Source organism: Babylonia areolata, chromosome 8 (assembly GCF_041734735.1).
Source record: "Babylonia areolata isolate BAREFJ2019XMU chromosome 8, ASM4173473v1, whole genome shotgun sequence".
Taxonomy (NCBI): domain Eukaryota; kingdom Metazoa; phylum Mollusca; class Gastropoda; order Neogastropoda; family Buccinidae; genus Babylonia; species Babylonia areolata.
This window is the reverse complement of record NC_134883.1, coordinates 38,728,234-38,748,440: the sequence shown is the minus strand read 5'-3', so window position 1 is coordinate 38,748,440 and position 20,207 is coordinate 38,728,234. Positions and strand designations below refer to the sequence as shown.

General features: G+C 47.2%; 1 protein-coding gene across 5 annotated transcripts in view; it reads left to right on the top strand.

Annotated features, from left to right (window-relative positions):
• The window catches only part of LOC143284780 (uncharacterized), a 124,863-nt gene that overhangs the window by 53,597 nt on the left and 51,059 nt on the right, over nt 1-20,207 (top strand). The window lies entirely within an intron of this gene.

Here is a 20,207-nt window from a genome sequence, read left to right as displayed (position 1 = left end):
TGTTACTGGCTCACGCTGCAAACATTTCATGGAACTGTACTTGCCCCAGAATGTGAACCAGCCCCCAGTGTCCGCCATATCCAGACAGGGACATCACTCACAGATGGAATACGATTGGGGGGTTCTGCTTGGATTGTCTGCCCGTTGGTACACTTGTCCGCCGTGACCATGCTCCCAGTTCAGTGCAGGCAGCGTGGTGGTGGGTACAACCCGGGCTGCCTGCCTTCTCCAGTTTGGTTTCTGGCCAACCCTCAACCAGCACCGGCTGGAAACGTGCACATGTTGCATTCGACATGAATCGTTAATTCATATTGATTAAGCTTTCGGTGTTTTTCCATATGTTCCACTTGCTCTCTTTTGTCGATGCGAAGCCAGAATATGATAAAAATCAACTAGAATAAAGTCCATTGATGAAAACAAATAACGCTGCCCTTTTGGGGGCCATTTTACGTCTCCTACCCCGCCCCCCCATTCCCCCGCCCCCACTTTATCTTAGATTAATTAAGATGAATTATTTCCAGGACAGCCCCTTTCTTCTCTTTCTCTCCAAGCCCTTTTTCTGAGTAAGATGTGTCATTTGAGAATTTATTGCTATAAAGTGTTTCGTTAAAAAAAATTTTTTCGTCTACATGATTTTCCCCATTTCCCCCATAATTTTCCGATTAGTGTAAGTTATTTCGTTCAGGTTTGTTGACAAAGAGACAGAAAAACACAGGGAGAGAGAGAGAGCAGAGACAGAGACAGTGACAGAGACAGACAGAGGCAGAGACAGAGAAACAGAGAGACAGAGCATCGCTGTAACCACAAGAAGCGATTTGAGGGATCAAATCAGTCTGTTAACATCGGAACATCAGTTTGTGAGCTGGTGCTGGAGAAGAAAGACAGACAAAGAGATAGGCACATACCGATAGAGAGACAGGCAGATAGAGCAAGAGAGAGAGAGAGAGAGAGAGAGAGAGAGAGAGAGAGAGAGAGAGAGAAAGAGGCGGCTGGGGCCGTATTACGGTGACGGCATTAGGAAACCCGAGGGATCAGTCCATCCACATGGTCACACCAGTCAGAGAGCCGTGGCTGAGGGACACACACCATCAGTGTCAGAGGGTCAGGCTGGGGACTGGGTGGCCGGCCTGACTGCTGCCTGTGAGAAGTATCCCGATAAGCGGGGACAGCTGGGAGGGAGGGAGGTAGACGGACTTGATCAGTCAGTTAGTGATGCAGACTGAAGGTTAGAAGTGTGTGGGAAGCAGCTGAGGATGAAGTAGGGGATGGGGGTGGGGGTGGGCAGGTTGAAGGAAAGGCAGAGGGAGGAAGGAAGTCTTGACATCCGTTCCAAACCAACAAGAGAGACAGGAGTGGGGTCTGCTCAGTTAGAACAGCTCCATCATAAACCTGATCCTCAACAATACTCACGAAAGTAGAAAAAAAAGGCACGGAAATTGGGGGTTAACTCTCTCCATACGAACGGCGAAAGAGACGATGTTAACAGCGTTTCACCCCAATTACCATCATCAAAATATTGCAACAGAAGGCTCTTATACTGAAGACGTGAATGTTGACAAAGAATACCACAATTCTGACGACGGAAGCTAAAGGTTGGGTCATTCAGACACCCACTGGACATCCGAGGGGTCTGTGTAGAGTAGAAGAGAGGACTGGCCGTACTGAGTGAGTTAAGGAAATGTAAGAGGTGGGGTGGGACTGATGATCACCACATTCATGCAAATGGTCCCTATCCTAGCTTCGTTCGGTGACCACACACACTTCAGTCATCAGAGTGGACGTTGTGGGTTGAATCGTCTTTTCTGGCTGCTTGAAATCAGAACTGAAGACTAGGGAGTCCAAAGTGGGAAAAGGAAAGGGGGCGGAGCGGTTAATACTTCATTCGTCGGAATGTGGTGATGATTGACATCTAGTCCGACAGAACAGGCACATTTTCCATGATTCAAGAACTTTGATAATTTTGCCCATACTAGGGTGTGGAGGAAACCAGAACAATATATACACATTGAGTCACAACGTCAGTCCGAAAATGTCAAACGAAACAAGCTAAAAGAAAGAAGTTTTAAAAGGACAAAATATGACCTGTGCACAGCAGATGAAATGGAGCATCCATTTGTCTGTAAGTCTGCATGATGTACATGCCGCCTGTACAGAGAGAGAGAGAGAGAGAGAGAGAGGGGGGGGGGGGGGTGAGAGAGAGACAGAGACAGAGGAGATGGGGCAGACATACAGATCGTTCCCTTTACTAACCCTCCTCATTGGATTTGCGTACTTCAATTGCATATTCAGAAGTTCCACGGTGAGCTTTTATGCCTCCATAGCGTGATGGTGTTACTTGTCACGCCCTCCCCAGTAGTTCCGTGAGCCTGCACACCCCCTCTTCCTCCTTACATCTCACTGCTGTGATACTGTGGGCGGCATATCTCACTACCCTTCCAACAGGATCAATACACTGGTGCTGTTACTCAAAATCTGACGTCCTGTCTGTGAGTTGTGGCCATGTCCACGTCAACACTGGTCCAGGCAAGGTGTCCGGCATGTGTAGCTTTCTCAGCAGATCTGGCTAAACATCCCCTTCAGCCTATAGCGTTATACAGTGCCCTTCCCTGTCATGGTTCTATTGAGAGGGTCATAAAGCACCACCAATTTGCTGTGGTCCATAGCAGTCTTTCAACCTCAACTGCTTCCAAAGACAAAAATCTTGAACATGTGTTTGACATGACATGTACACATTTTATCACAGACATTGATAAACCACTCTGGGGGAACGCATTCTCTCTATGCATTTCTTTCTCTGTGTACGTTTGGAAAGATTGGCAGTTGGCCCGACAAAACAGACAGTGCCTGTCAGGAGCAGGTAGCCAGCTGGCATTTGTGTATTAGCACAAGGCTGTATCTGTTGGTTCCACTGATGAATACCTGATGAATACCATCATTTTGGTTTCTTTTCTTGCATTGAAAAGAAAAAGGCAGAGAGAGAGAGAGAGAGAGAGAGAGAGAGAGAGAGAGAGAGACAGACAGACAGACAGACAGACAGACAGAGTGAAAGAAAGAAGGACAAACAGACTGAAATAGGGCCTTCGGACCATCCCTCAATGTTGAAGCCTTTTCCTCGAGCCCTTTCTGTTCACGTTGTTCATACCAACTGGCAAAAAGTCCGAAGTTGTTCAGTGCTTGGGGTTTGAATCGGTGAAGGCCGCGGTGCTGGAAGGGGTGAGTCTGGGTGTCTGTCTGTCTGGCGCTCCGAAGGGCAGCCCTGGCTGTCAGGTGGGGTGAAGTCTGGCTGGCGTTCCGAGGAGGACGTCCTGGGCGGCCATTATCTTCCCTCTTTTCCTTCATACACATGCCTGTTCGGGGGTTCTATGGCAAGCATTTACACCTCCATGGTGTGAGGGAACCATTGCCCTCCCCTCTTCTCCTTAAGCCACCACCTCCCCTTCCCCTCCCTCTTATTGCTGCGATGCTGTCCACCGCGTATCTGACTGACCACACTTCCTGCAGAATCAATACAGTGGGGACCACTCCTCGAAGGGTCACACCCAGTTGGGAGTTATGGCCGAAATGCCTGTCCCCTTCAGCACTCTTCCCTCAGCCACAATGCCACTACGTGCAGCAATCGCCGCGGATCAGACCCAGCTTTCTCTTGAGCTAACTGCTTTCCACTTTGCCCCTTTCTGCATTACTGCGCTGTTCACCAAACAATTCGTTATCTTCTGATTGAGGATGGGTCTTACGGGATTGATTGAAACTTTTATCCCTAAGGGGCTTCAAAAGATTAACCCTTTCGTCGCCAGTCAATTTAGAGTGCAAACTTTCCTTGTGCTACAACCACAGAAAAGTCTACTCTAAGAATAGCTGTGATGTGTAGAAAATTGGGCCTATCCTACCACTGAAAATTAAGATCAGTTGGTTCATAGACAATGATCTGGTCGCATTTCAGTGGCAAGGTGCTCTACACTGGCTGGTGCTGAAATGCGACACTGGCAGTTTCAGTTTCAGTTTCAGTAGCTCAAGGAGGCGTCACTACGTTCGGACAAATCCATATACGCTACACCACATCTGCCAAGCAGATGCCTGACCAGCAGCGTAACCCAACGCGCTTAGTCAGGCCTTGAGAAAAAAAAAGATAGATAGATAAGCGTACATACATAAATAAATAAATAATAATTATGATATAAAAAAGTAGTAATGAAAATAATGATAAAATAATAATAATAAATAAATAATTAAATAAATAAGACAATGATGATAAATAAGCAAATAAATATAAAACATGAAGACACACATTCAGACATACACCCACACATGCATAACAGATATACCCCAAAAACGCAGTTTCACAGATATGAAAGCACAGTCAAATACATATAAACGTACATGAGCTCCAACACACACACACACACACACACACACACACACACACACACACACACACACACACACACACCACAAATTTCCCTGCACCTCCTCTACCCCCTCCTCCACACACTCATTTCTAGTCTATGTATCGCAGCTTCCACGGCACACACACACACACACACGCACACGCACACACACACACACTCACACACACAGATGAACACTTACTTGTACAAGCACACACACACACGCCCATATCTCCCACCCCCAACCCCACACACATATATACAAAGATATATATATAATATATACGTTCCAATATCCTGATGCTCCCACAGTGTAGGCATGCATACACTCACATACCTCATCCTCTATCTCACCTCCTCCCTGCACCCCCACCTCCCCCTCACACACACACACAACACACACACACACACACACACACACACACACACATGCACAGAACTCTCCTGACACTTGTGTACACTTACACTCTCACGCATGCACAAACGCACTCAAAAACACAGACCCACACATACACACAAACACACACATACACACACGCACAGAGGCTGCCACTGATTGGCCGCAAGAGGGATGGGAAAAGATCTCTGATGCCAAGAACGTGGCGTCTAGTGTGTTGCTCAGTCTATTGTATTTGGAAAAGCCCACAGAGACTCTGTTCCGTTTTGAAGAAATTTGCGCAATGTTGGTTTGGAAATGATGCCGATATTTGTTTGATTTGCAAAGCATTGTGCTCTACCTTTCATGTTAGACTTGCGGCCGCTCCCTCTCTCTGCTTTTATTTCTTTGAGGCGATCGATGGTGTGATGGCCTTGTACCTGTTCTTTTTGGCATTCTTTGACTTTTCTGAGGATTTCCGATTTTCCTAGATGTAGGCCGCTCGTTGGTGTTGCGTTACCAGCAAGTCTGTCAGCTCGCTCATTTCCCTTAACTCCTGCATGTCCCGGGCAGTATGACCATGTGAGTTTTTTTATCTGAAAGTTGCGCATTGTCTTATGCCATTCTGGGCTTCCCATTCCGTTTTCAATTTTCTGTATGAGGTTCATTGAGTCGGTTAGAATCATGGCATGTTGGTTTCCGGTCGTATGGATGGACGATAGCCACTGGAGGGCATGTGTCACAGCTTCAACTTCCATCGTTAGGCTGGAGGTTGTGACTTTGTAGGCAGCATTCTCTTCCCTAACTGTTTTTCCATTTTGTTTCGCAGTGAATCCCCAACCGGATTGGTCTTCGGTGACTGAGCCATCTGTGTATATGATGATGTCCTCTTCTTTACTGTTTTCTTCTATGAGTAGCTTCACTTCCGCATCAGTTTTGCCCTCTGGCCATTCCTGACAATGTCTTCCTAGAGTGGGTGAAATGGCTGTGTTGAATAGATGGTTGAGGTTTTCGGGGTTTTTCTCCCATTCTTTTGTTTCTTTCAGGTCTTGTAGTCGGCATACTAGTTGGATTGTGTCTTCTGCTTGCCCCATCCATGATCTTCCTCGTCCTAGACGGCTGCCTTTTGGTTCTTTGACTGCGTCATGCAGTGGGTTTTGAGGGTTTTCTAATGCTTTGAAGTAGGTCTTGACCTGTTCTAACGTGTTTCTGGCCTGCACTGAAGGAAGGTCAAGCAGGTATCGCATGGTTTCTGTGGGCGTGTCTTTTGTTGTTCCAAGGATCAGCCTCATAGCTTCATTTTGAACTCTTTCTAATTTTAAGAGGTTGCTTTGAGACGGTGTTGTTAGCCCAAGTCCGTAGTCGATCACACTGAGGACGAGTGATTGGTATAGCAGGAAGAGGTGGCGTTGTTCAATACCTTTGGTTGCCATTGCCTTTAAGACTGAAAGGCCTTTTTTGCATTTGAGAACAGTATTTTCCGTATGTTTTTTGAAGGACAGCATCCTGTTGAAGTGTATTCCTAGGTAGCGTAGGCATTCAGTTTTCTCGATCTGAATCCCATCGAATGACACAGAAGGTGGTGCTTTGCTCGCGGTTCTGTTGTTCAGGGTGCACAGCAACGTTTGGGCTTTCGCTGGATTGATGGAAGATCCTGTGTCTTTGCACCATTGAGCAATATTGTTTAGTTGTTTCTGGACGGCTTTGGTTCTTTCCTGAGCATCTTTCGAAGTTTTGAAGACCAGGCCATCATCCGCAAGAGTAAGCACCCGAGCTATTCCATTGTTGCTTAAGTCTGCAAGGCCCTTCGTGTAGACATTGTAGAGGACAGGAGAGAGCGGAGACCCTTGTGGCAGTCCCATGGATAGTTTAGAAGGTGCAGACATCCAATCTCCGAGGCGTAGGACGACGGTTCTTTCCTGAAGCGCTGCTGCTATCCATCTTGTCAGTGTCAAATTTACTCCATACCTTAGTAGCAGCTCCATGAGGTGTGCAAACTGGACTTTATTGTAGGCATCTTCAAGATCGATTGCTACTGCTAGTGTTTCTTCTTTCCTTTGAAATCCTTCATACACCTCATATGCAAAAGCAGCTGCATTTTCCCATGTGGACTTGCCTGTTCTGTAACCACCTTGATTTGAAGGGAGAATGTGCCTGTGTTCAAGATCCCTTGCAAGTTCCCTGGCTATCATGCGTTCCATGAGCCTTCCAGTGATGTTTTGCATGGTTAGGATCCGGTAGCCGCTTACCTGATGATGGTCCTTTCCTGGTTTTGGTATGGGTTTTAAGAAGCTGTGTGTCCAGTCCTCCGGCACATGTCCATTGTGGAAACTGTTTTGATATAGATTGAAAAGTTTGCTTCTGTCTTCTTCCGATAGTTCCTTGATGTCCGAGTAGCGAACATTGTCTGGGCCAGGGGCAGATTCTTTCTTGCATTTAGCTATTGCTTCATTTAGATCATCTATTGTCAAGTCATCATCAGATCCAGTCTGCATAAGGGTTTGGTTTAACTCCTCAACATATTTCTTTTTCTCATCTAAGTTTCTTTGATCGCTTTGTTGTATGAAACGTTTGAGCAGGGCGGATCCTTTTTCTTCGTTTGTCTTAAGCTTGGTTCCGTCAGTGTCTACCATGTCTGGGGTTGTTGCTGTGCACGTTTTCCCTTCCATGCGACGATAAAATTGCCAGAACTCTGTCAATGTTGAGTCATAACTGAGTGCCTCGCAAAACTGTTTCCACTTGTCATTTTTGGCCTCTTGAGCAATAGTTTCAAACTGTTTAGTTTTTTCTTTCATTTTAGTTTCAATATCTTTGTCTGGAGATGGTTTTGTTCTTTCTTTTTGCCAAAGTTTGACAGCCGCATGTTTTTCTATCCAGGCTCTCTCTGTGTCGGTATTCCACCATGGGGGCTGAATAGTTTGCATCCTGTTCAGTGCCGTTCTTTTGTTTCTTCTGCGTCCTAATTTTTCGATGACGGTTGTCTCTTTGGTGTCATACTGAAATGGATCACACGGTTTCATGCAACGTTTATCTGACAGTTTCTGTAGACGGAAAACTACCGGGAGGTGGTCACTGCCTTGGTGTGGAAGCGTCTCTGCATTCATTTCTGCTCTGAATTTTGGAGATGTTAGAGCAATGTCGATCACACTGTCACTGTCCCCTTGTCTTGTTCCAAGGCGAGTTGGGGATGTGGTTGTTAATGGGCTAAGAAGAATTTCCCCTATCATTCCTTCAAGTGCGAGTCCTTGTGGGTTGGTGTTCCGCTGGTCCCATAGCTTGGATCTTGCATTGAGGTCTCCACAGATAATGACTGTGTCTCCAAGTTCGTTCTCTATTTCCTCTAAAAAGGCCCAATCCTCTTTTCTTGTGCAGGTTCCTAGGTGAACATAGGCATTGATGAGCACGATGCTTTTGTGAATTCCGTCAGGTTTTTTGAGACGCACCCCCACTAGTTCACATGAGTTGCTACACCATTTCTCTAGATTTATGGTGGAAACTTTGTTTTTTAGGTTTTTGTTCAGTATGATTGCTACTCCTCTTCCTTCATTCCTTTGAAAGACTGTGAAATTCTCAAAATGTATTGGTCTGTCTGCACTTGTCCTGGTCTCTTGGAGACATAAAATGTCAAAATCATATGCCAATTTCTCAATTGTTGAGATTCTCATTCTCGCGCTGGAACAATTCCAACTGCCGATTCTAAAGAATTTCTTTGACAACCGCTCTGCTTTTGTCATTCTGCTACCTAAGCACAATCTTTTCCCACCTCTTTTGCCACGCCTGTTTTGGGGTTTTGGGGATCTGAATTTATGTCTCATGCTATGCAGCTGATCCCCGAGGTGCACGCGAGACAGGGTTTTGTAAGTATCCATAGAAGGGTGTTCTATGTGGTGAGGGAAAAAGTTCGGTCGCCCTGACAGAGCCTCTTATCAGGGAAGGGCAATGGATGTCCATCTGTGTGGAGTCCGTCAGCCTGGTGTCGCCCTAAGGCCAGACTGCATACAGTTAGTGACTGTTTAACCCAACAGCCATTCATCCCATTGGTACTGTATGAAAGCCGTGGGATTGGGGATTTTTGTCAGGTTGTCTCCTCTTAGCCAGTGGAAGGGTGCATCTGGGTATTGTTACGTAGCAGATTTTTTTTTTCAGAAAAATACAGGTCCTTCTCTAATATTTTCTCAATAATTTACTAATAATTCAAACATTAAACAGTAACGCCATGACAAATTATGGTCGATTTGCGCGCGGTTTCGGCCGGTTTCTAGGTGTTTCTAGGCCCTCTCTGTCATTCACTAATAATTCAATAATTAAACAATAACGCGATGATAAATTATCAGTCAATCACACAGAAAAATCACTCTGTCCACAAAAAGATAAGCGATTTTTCCGTGCATTCAACGGACAAATCATCTTTGAGCCCTCTCAATAATTTACTAATAATTCAAACATTAAACAATAACGCCATGACAAATTATTAATCAAATTCACAGAAAAATCACTTAGCTTTTGTTCTGAAGCTTGCAGGTTGCCTGTAAAAACTGACCAGCGTGATCTTAACACCTGGCGGATTCATTCAGCGACACTACACGATTTCAAATGCTGCCCACCCAGCTCACAGTCATGATGGGTCCGCTAAGCGTTGCATAACTTCAACGGTCGATTTGCGCGCGGTTTCGGCCGGTTTCTAGGTGTTTCTAGGCCCTCTCTGTCATTCACTAATAATTCAATAATTAAACAATAACGCGATGATAAATTATCAGTCGACACTGGCAGTGAAAGGATTAAAAAAAGCAATATTGGGGAGATACAAAATAATACAGGAACACAGTGTCGTGTACGCAATCATATTCAACACCAGAGTCGCTTGCGTTTTCTTCACATATTTCTTTTCCTTCCTCAGCTCTTGGAAAGATTGGCAGTTGGTATGATAGGACAAACTGAAGTGTCCGGAGTGGGCATCCTGGAACCAACATTTGTCTTTAGACTGCAGGGTGTACCCACCTTCCGTGAACACGCTATGTTCGCTTTTGATTGTGAATTTTTTGTGCGTTAAGTACAACAAATGGAAGAAAACTCTATTGATACTCACACACACACACACACACACAGACACACACAGACACACAGACACACACACACACACACACACACACACACACACATATATATATATATATGTACATAATTATACATACACACACACACACATATATACATATACATACAAGATATATATATATATATATATATATACACACACACACACACATACACACACACACACACACACACACACACACACATATATATATATATATATATATATATATATATATATACAGGCAGACGTGGAGGAGTCCTGATATCCCCTCTCCTCAAACCTCTTTCCTCCAGCCCTTCCCATCCTGTCCCTCCTGTCACTTCCCTGCCCACTCCAAAGTTCCGCGGTGAGCGTTTATGGGTCCATAGCGTGAAGGTCCAATGTCCCACTCTCCCCCGTTACTCAGGCTGCCGGCAGCACCCCCCCCCCCCCCCGTCCTTCTTGATGCCAACATTTCGCCACACCGTGCAGCACTCTCCCCACAGCACGTCCTGCACGATCAATACACCAGGGCAATTACTCAAAAAGTCTGCAGTGTCGGCCGTCTTCCTTCAGCGCCGCTCCAGCTTAGGGTCTGACAGGCACATTGCCTGTACGTGTAGAATCTGTCGCACATGAGACTAAGCTTTCGCTGTCTATTGGGCCAACAGCATTACCCCGTGCTCATTCCTGTTCTGGTTCTGCTGTGATGTTCTAAAGGCGATACTTTCCAATCTCAACCACCCATTTCAGTCTGCCTATCGCGCTGACCACAGCACCGAAACCACTCTCCTCCACATCCTGAATAATCTACTGCTAGCGTCCGACTCAGGAAAAATTTCCCTTCTCACTCTTCTCGACTTGTCAGCCGCCTTTGACACGATAGACCATTCAATCCTTCTTTCCCGTCTTCATTTTACATTTGGTATCAACGGCACTGTTCTGGACTGGTTCAAATCTGATCTCACTGATCGATTCCAGTCTGTCATTGTTGATCATTTCCAATCTGAACCCGTTAAAATCGATCATAGAGTCCCACAGGGATCTGTTTTAGGCCCAGTGCTCTTCACACTGTACACTGCTCCTCTTGCTGAAATTATTAACCGCCATAAAATCAGTCATCATTCTTATGCTGATGCCACTCAACTCCGGAAGAGTGATACCCCTGAAAAATTGTCGTCGCTCTTGCAAGAAACACCCAACTACTTCCTGGACATACAAAACTGGATGACTCTAAATAAGCTACAATTGAACGCGGACAAAACGGAAGCAATAGTCATAGAAACTAAACAAAACTCTCTTCCATCATAACTGACACAATCAAACTTGGCAGTACATCCATCCCTCTTTCCAGTTCAGTCAGGAACCTCGGCGTTGTCCTTGACAACACACTGTCCATGCAAAAATTTATCAATCAGACATGTCAATTCTGCTACTGTCAATTGCAGCGCATCAGTTCCGTCCGGAAATATCTGTCCACTGATGCAACATCTAGACTTGTCGTTTCTCTCATTCTCTCTCGCCTTGACTACTGTAACTCTCTATTGTCTGGTTTGCCTGCTTCATCCATTCAGTCCCTTCAGCGGATACAAAACTCTGCTGCCCGACTCGTCATCAAAAAGAAAAGATCTGAGCACATCACTCCTCTTTTGCAACATCTCCACTTACTACCTGTCTCACACAGAATAAAGTACAAGATCAGCACTTTATGTTATAAATGTATTCACAAATCTGCCCCTTCCTATATCTGTGGCTGCCTTCACCTCTACACTCCATCTCGCTGTCTACGATCGTCTTCGGATCCACTCTGTTTACGCATACCCAGATTCAAACACTCGACTGTTGGCCGCCGTTCTTTCTCTGTCTCTGGACCTTGTAATTGGAATGAACTTCCTCTTTCGCTTCGTCAAGTCTACACTCTCAGCTCTTTCAGGTCTGGTCTTAAAAACCCACCTCTTCCCAAAATAGCCCCCCTTCCCTGCCTCTTCCTTGTCTTAAGTTTTTCCAGTTTTAGAGTGTGCAAGCGTGTGAATGACTGGTGCGAAAGCGCTTTGATTTGTCTCTGCTCAAGATTCAGTGCTATAATAATAATAATAATAATAGTAATACTTAATCACCGGGCACTATACTTCCAGTTCAGGTCTCTTCCATGTAAAGACATGACTGGCAAAATGATTCGTTCTTCCAAAGAAAAATGTCACCTTTTTATCAGCACATATGTCAACAGTTTCCCTGTTATTGGTAATAAAGTGTTCTCGTAACTCATATCTTGAAAGAGGCTTCAGATGAAAATATGCAGAACAGAAATACAGGTGACATGCACAACCGAATAACTCTGACGCGCACAAGGTTAAGGTGTTCAATGAAAACCATGGAAACAGAACTGATATCAATCAATCATGATGATGATAATGATTATGTCTACTTATAAAAAAAAGCGCCTATCATTAGTCAGAGATCACGCTCTAAGCGCTTTACAAACACGGGGTCATTTGCACAACAGGCTGCCTACCTGGGCAGACCCGACTGACAGCTGCCATTAGGCACTCATCATTCGTTTCCTGTGTCATTTAATCAGGTTTCAGTCATGCACGCACGCACACACACACACACACACACACACACACACACACACACACACACACACACACACACACACACACACACACACACACACACGCGTAATGTTTTACGTGTATGCGTGCATGACTGGCTGAGTGATGGATGTCAGATGGTTGGATCACACCCTGGTCCTGTCACCACAAAGACTGGTGCTGTCAACGCTATGCAGTCATCACACCTGAACTGGTGTTCCTAGATGCGCATGGTTCGGAAGGGTGACTGACGGGAGATTTGAAGGCAATAAAATATTCCGTTGTATGGAGATGGAAAGACAGTCAGACAGACATGAGAGCCAGAGAGAGTGAGAGACAGAGACGGAGAGGGGGATTGTCTTCTGACTTTTGAGAGATATCTTTCATTCAGTGTCAAACAATTTTCTAGTGCTGAAAAAGAAAGAAAGACAGAAAGACAGAAAAAAGCACGTGAATGTTGGGGAAGGTTGGGAAACACTTTTTACAGGAATAACGTGGAGAGACACAAGAGACCGGCATCAGTCTTTCAACGTGACCCCGTCACTGCGCACGGTTGTGGTGAAGGGACAAAACATGTGGTGAAGACTGACTGAAACAGGGAGGGGGTGGGGTGAGATGATTGACAGCTGACTTGTGGTGACAGCAAAAGGGAAAGATGCGGGAGGTGGGGAAAGGGAGAAGGACTGAGGAGGGTGAAGGGTGGAGAGGCGGTGGAGGTTGTTGAGCCAAGATGAACGAGGGCGATCTGGTGTGTCTTCGGTGTGTCTGCAATAGAAGCAAAAGAGGCTTTGGTCATCTGGTCATCGGGATGTGCGAACGGGAGAGCTGTGGAAATTGTGTGTGTGCGGGGGGTGGGTGATAACTGAAAAATGATTAAGTGTAACGATACAAAATTAGAATAACTGCATTACTGGGCAATGACTTGCACGTATGGACATGTACCATGCTCTTTATTCTACTGAGCCCTCAACAAATAAAGGGAAAACTTTCCTGATGGGGTCCTGACTCCTAGCATCCTTTGCACCTCGCATATTTTCAGCCTCACCACGGAGTTTTCCTGCTTTTTAGAACATCCACGTGTCAATCCTCTTTACGAAAACAGATTTACCAGTATCTTGAGAGTTTTAACTTATCTCGGTATAATCATGTTCACAGGCTGCTTGTACATGAACAGGTTTAGGATTTGCTTTCTGCATCTGTCTGCTTGTTTGTTTATACTTGACATGTGTGAATTTCACACTTCCAAATCAACAAAGCCCCAGATTTTGCACTGTCAGTAGATGCTATGCATTCTCAGTCCCCCCAAAAAAAACAACAACAACAACAACAACAAAAAAACAAAAACAACAACCAACCAAACAAAAACAACAACAACAACAAAAAACAACAACAACAAAAAAACAACAACAAACAAACAAACAAAAAAAAAACAAAAACAAAAAAACAACAACACCGGTTTCGTTCCTTTACTGAGGAATCACAACTACCTACTTCAAGTCCTCCCGAAACCTGGAGGGGGTCAGGCTGGTGTTCTCCTGACCCACTCCCGGGAGGGTCACTACCTTGTCGTGGTCGGGAGGCTTAGTGGCCAGTGATCGAGCGAGCTATGTCGGCAGGGGCATCAGTGCTTCTTGGGGTTTGGTGCTCTGGTCCCAGGTCTTAATTGACAGCCTACATAGCCATCGTAGCTGTTAGGGCTGAATAAGTGGTGGTTTTGTACTGATGCCCCTGATAGGGCTTCCCATGCCGAACAGGTCGTGAGTGAGGCCCAAACTAAACGTGACCCACTGTCCCTTTCGCTATTCTTTGTTCTTCTTTTTACCGCCTCTTTTCTGTCCTCAGCTCCCCATCAAGCCTTCTTTTCCACATTCTCCTTTTCTCTGCGGCCTTCTTTAGGCCCGCCGTGTTTGCCGTGCGGCGCGACCTGTGATGGAGGGGAATGAGATCCTGGGGATTGAGAGAGCACGCTGCTCTCAACACATCCCTTTGGCTCGGACCTCTCCTAAGACAGGCGGCACACATTGGCCCGTGTGTGTCAATCGGCTACCCCTTCGTGGGGCTGGGTCAAGACTGGCAGTTTAGTGGCTGACGAAGGTAACCCCCGTAGTGCTCGGCTCTCTGTCCCCGGGAGCTGGGCATGATCGGGGGAGCACGTTGGAGCTGGGCTGCTGGTTGTATATCCCTCCCGAAACCTGGAAGGGGTCAAGCTGGTGTTCCCTTGACCCTGGCCCCTAAGTTGGACCCCATGGTGGGTGGGTAAGGGAGGGATGAATTCACATTTTTCTTTCAACATGAATCCTAAACAAATACACCCCCCCAAACTCGGAAAAAGACGACGACAGGGAACGGACGACTCAGACTCTGAGTCGGAGGTCGTCGAGACCTCTGGTTTTTGGCCATCATGGCTAGTGATGGAGGGCGCTGATGACGACAAGCCCTTGTCGGCTCTCAGCCCCTTCGCTGTCCAGAAGGGCTTTCAGTGCCTGGCAGGATCGCTCAGATCCATCAAGAGGCTGAGGAGCGGAGCGTTTTTAGTACAGACAGAATCCAAAAGACAGACACAGCTCCTTCTCAAGGCGACCACTTTCGTGGATAGGGCAGTGAAGATTTCCCCTCACAAAGGTCTCAACTGCTCAAAGGGAGTCATCAGATGCCCGGAGTTGAAAGGTGTGTCTGAGGCCGAGATCAAGAGCGAACTGTCCTCTCAGGGAGTGACCGATGTGTACAGGGTGACGGTGAGGAAGGGGTCGGACAGAGTCCCGACCAACACTTTCTTCCTCACCTTCTGCTGCCCGGATGTCCCCAAGGACATTCGGGTCGGATACCTGCTAGTTAATGTCAGCCTGTACGTACCGTCCCCTCTGAGATGCTTTAAGTGTCAGAAATTCGGACACGTGAGAGACAGATGTAAGGAGGAAGAGGCGTGTGGCACCTGTTCGAAGGCGGCGCACCAGGGCGATTGCGTCAGTGCAGCCCTGTGTGCGAACTGCGGAGGTGGCCACCCGTCCTCATCGAAGGACTGCCCCGCCTGGAAGAAAGAAAAACAAATTCAGAAAGTCAAGACAGAACAGAAAATTTCCTTCTTTGAGGCAAGGAAACAGGTGGAGGCCGCGTCGCCTAGGACGTCGTATGCCTCTGTCGTCAGATCCGGGACGGTGGACGTCGCAGTCCAGACGACGTCCACAGGAACGCAGACGGACGACTTAACCGCCTCGTCGGAACCGTCGGCCTTGGGTGGAGGCGCTGTGTCCACCCCTTCCCATCCTGCGCGGCAGTCCTCAGGGGCTGCTGGGCGGGAGAGAAAAGCCTCGGGCGGAGGCACGTTGTCCGCCTCCCGCCCCACCCCACCCCCCGGCCCCCCTCGCCCCGCCTCTCGTCTGCCTGGCCCTCGGGCTGGCGGAAGTGGCCGGAAGCCCCCCGCACCTCCAAAACTCAAGGAGGGGAGGGCTGCGGCCACGGCGGGATCGGGAGGGGCCGAGGTGGTGGATATTCCGACCCGGTCGGAACCCGAAAAATTTATGTCAAAGAACAAATATTCCATCCTGGCGGACCTTGAGCCACCGCAAGTGGAGGAGCAGGGGGTAGCGATGGAATAGGCTGCTGCTTTAATTGTTTTTTTTTAAAAAACCTTTTTAATGGCAGTGATCCACTGGAATATCCGGGGATTCCATGCCAACTTCCAGGAACTCCAGCTGCTTTGTCGTGCTTTGAAACCTTCAGTGCTGGCACTGCAGGAGACTCTGCAAAGAGATGGCAAGGTTTTATCTCTCTCTGGTTTTAACTCCGTTTTTAAACCCGCTCAACCGAAGCAAGAGGGGTTGACGGGAGGTGTTGCTCTTTTTATTCGAAAGTCCCTTTTATACAGTACAGTTCTTTTAAGCACCCCTTTACAGGCGGTGGCAGTCAGAGTCACGCTCGAGAAAACCATCACTGTCTGCTCTCTCTACCTTCCCCCTTCCGTCCGTGTTCTGAGGCAGGACCTCATGAACCTGGTCGACCAGCTCCCACGTCCGTTTTTACTGTTGGGCGACTTCAACGGACACTCCCCGCTCTGGGGAAGTGAGATGACATCAGCCCGAGGTCTTCTCTTAGAAAACCTTCTCTCTGACATGGACTTGTGCTGTCTTAACGACAAGTCTCCCACTTACCTGCATCTGTCCTCTGGAAAGCTCTCGTGTTTAGATCTGTCGGTCTGCGATCCATCGTTGGTCCTGGACTACGAGTGGAAAGTGCACGACGATCTGCACGGGAGTGACCACTTTCCTGTCGTCCTCCGCCCCACAGATGGAGAAGGTGACTCTCTGCCTGACCGCCTGTACTACGACAAAGCAGACTGGAGTTTTTTTACCACCAAGATAAGAGCTGAGCTGCAGGAAGAAACAGTATTGAAAAGCAAGGACCCTGCTGACGCTCTGACTCGGATCGTTTTAGATTGCGCCAAAGCAGCAGTCCCATCGTCTACCTCCAAGCCTCAGGTCCCTAGAACGCCCTGGTTCAACGCGGAATGTCGGGAGGCCCGCAAGTCTCGGAAGAGAGCGCAGCGACGCGTCTTTCGGAGACCGGAGTCCGATAGCGTTCGAACCCATCAACAGCTGAGGGCGAAAGCCAGGTATGTTTTTAAAAAGAGCCAGAGGAAGTCTTGGAGAGATTTCTGCTCTTCCTTAACCTCCAACACACCCAAGAAGAAAGTGTGGAGGGTTTTAAAAAGAATTAAGGGCAAAAACGCATGCCCGACCTTCCACCATCTTAAACTTTCAGACGCTCTGGTCACAGAGAAGAAAGCAGTTGCCAATTTGCTTGCCTCCACAATAGAACAGAACTCGAGATCTGCTAACAAATCTGCTCGCTTTCTTAAAACCAAAAACCTGTCAGAAAAAACACCATGTAACTTCTTTTCCGACAACACAGAGAATTACAACCTTCCTTTCACAATGAACGAACTTAAATCTGCCCTTCAGACCTGTACGGATTCCTGTCCAGGAATGGACGAAGTCCATTATAAACTCCTAAAGCACCTTCCCCAAACCTGTCTGGACACCCTGCTTAAAGTTTATAACCACATCTGGGTCACAGGCTTCTTTCCACCCTCCTGGCGGAAAGCCCTCATAATCCCGCTGCCGAAACCGGGAAAAGACCCCTCGAACCCCTCCAACTACCGCCCAATTGCACTGACCAGCTGCGTCTGCAAACTGATGGAGAAGATGGTCAACGGTAGACTGATGTGGAAACTAGAGACCGACGGCCTTCTGGCGAAGGAACAGTGCGGTTTCCGCAAGCATCGCTCTACCGTTGACCATCTGGTTCGTCTGGAAACCACGATAAGAAATGCTTTCGTCAACAAACAACATGTGGTGGCCATATTTTTTGACCTGGAGAAAGCTTACGATACCACGTGGAAATTTGGTATTCTTTCCGACTTGCACAAGCTCGGCTTCCGAGGACACCTGCCTCAGTTTATCCACAATTTTTTACAAGACAGACAATTCCAGGTGAGAGTCGGCACCACCCTGTCCGACATTCACGAGCAGGAGCTGGGTGTCCCGCAGGGGAGCATCCTGTCGCCTGCTCTGTTCAGCATCAAAATTAATGACATCGTTCAATCCGTTCAGAAAGGATCGGACAGCTCGCTGTTCGTGGATGATTTTGCTTTATATGCAACCGGCAGCACGTACGCCAGCATCCAGCGACGGCTTCAGCTCTGCGTCAACAAAATCCAGTGTTGGGCAGAGGAGAATGGCTTCACATTTTCGTCCTCCAAAACTGAATGCATCCACTTTCATAATTTTCGCCAATTCTATCAGGACCCTGAAATCCGTCTGGGAACATCCACCATCCCGGCGGTCAAGGAAGCCAGATTTCTAGGGGTCGTCTTCGATCAGAAGCTGAATTTTCTCAGCCACATTAAACAGCTGAAAATATCTTGCCTAAAAGCCCTGAACATCATCCGAGTTGTGGCACACACAAACTGGGGTGCTGATAAGAGGACTCTCTTGCACCTCTACAGAGCCCTGGTCCGGTCCAAACTGGATTATGGAAGTGTTGTATACGGCTCGGCCAGACCGTCCTACCTGAAACTGTTGGACCCTGTACACCACCAAGGGCTCCGTCTCAGCTTGGGTGCTTTCCGCACCACCCCTGTGCACAGCCTGTATGCAGAGGCGGGGGAACCACCTCTTTCCAACCGCAGACTGAAGCTGACCCTGAACTATTATTTGAAATTGTTTTCGGAACCTACAAACCCTGCTTACGATGCTGTATTCAACAACCCTTTCGATAAGAAATTTACAGACAACCCAAACTGCATACCTCCTCTCGGACTCCGCATTCAGCCGCACTTGGAAAATGCCGATCTGGATGTCGGTGGCATCTCAGATTTCTCTAAGTTCCCTGACAGCCCCCCGTGGACCTTTACAACACCTGAGGTCCGATTTGATCTGGCCTCGTACCGTAAGGACACCACCAGCTCTCTGGCCTACAGAACCTACTTTTCGGAACTGTGCCACAAATTCCCCACCTTTCAAGGCATCTTCACTGACGGTTCCAAGTCAGAGGACGGAGTCGCCGCATCTGCGTTCTGTCCCGCCTTTTCTGACCGGCCCTCAACGGAACACATCCTGTCTGACAGCTCGGTATACACCGCGGAACTGACTGCACTGGTCCTGGGGTTAAAAATGGTTCTCTCTTCCAAACAGAAGAGATTCATGATCTTTTCCGACTCCTTATCAGCCCTGGAGGCGATCGCCTGCAGGAATATCACTCATCCCAAACTGCTGGAATTTTATGAAACTTTTACTCTCGCAACGAAGAAAGGATACGAGGTTGTGTTGGCCTGGGTTCCCGGACATGTTGGCATTCGTGGTAACGAAAGGGCGGACCTGCTGGCCAGGAACGCTGTAAAGAAAGAATTGTCCAGATCCTTGGTACCCTATACAGACATGAAGCGGAAGGTCAATTCTTACGTTAAAGATCTTTGGCAAGAGAAATGGAACACCCAGATAGACAACAAGCTCTTCCAGATCCGTCCGGACCTGGGGGAGACCCTCCCTTCGGGGGTGAAGAACAGAAAGGAGGAATCTGTGCTGTGCAAACTGCGTACGGGGCACACTTTTTTTACTCATTCTTACTTGTTGAAGGGGGAGGAGGCCCCTCGATGCGTTCCCTGTGACGAGCCTCTCACTGTGAAACACGTGCTCCTTGACTGTTGGGATCTGCATGACGTTAGACGCAGACATTACACGGCGGTTTCTTTGAAGACTTTGTTTCGTGATGTCCCTCCGTGGGCGCTGATGGACTTCTTAAAAGAAGTGAACCTTTTTAACCAGATTTGAAGGTTTTAAACTATGGAAGTTTTTTTTTAAACTTTGGAGTTGAAAGTTTGAAGTGGTGACTCGTTTTAATTGGTTGTTTTTTTTAGCCTTGTAGTAGTAATTGACGCGGCGATAGCCTTGAGATGGCCTTAGTGGTCGGCGAGGCTCTAAGCACCATAATTTCATTTCATTTCATTTACCTACTTCAAGTGATGAATTGTTGGTAACCTGAACAGTCATTGGATGCGATTGTACCATCTTTGAATCTTGGTTCTGAAAGATCAGATTTGAGCGTGGGCGTTAGTACTTGTCTTTGATTTTCTTTCATTGTTATATTTGGGACTGGTTTTACGGGCAGCCCTCTCTCTCTCTCTCTCTCTCTCTCTCTCTCTCTCTCTCTCTCAGGTCTCATACAGTGGTGATGAAGAACCTCATATTTAACTTTTTGTGAATTCTTCCGATACTCAG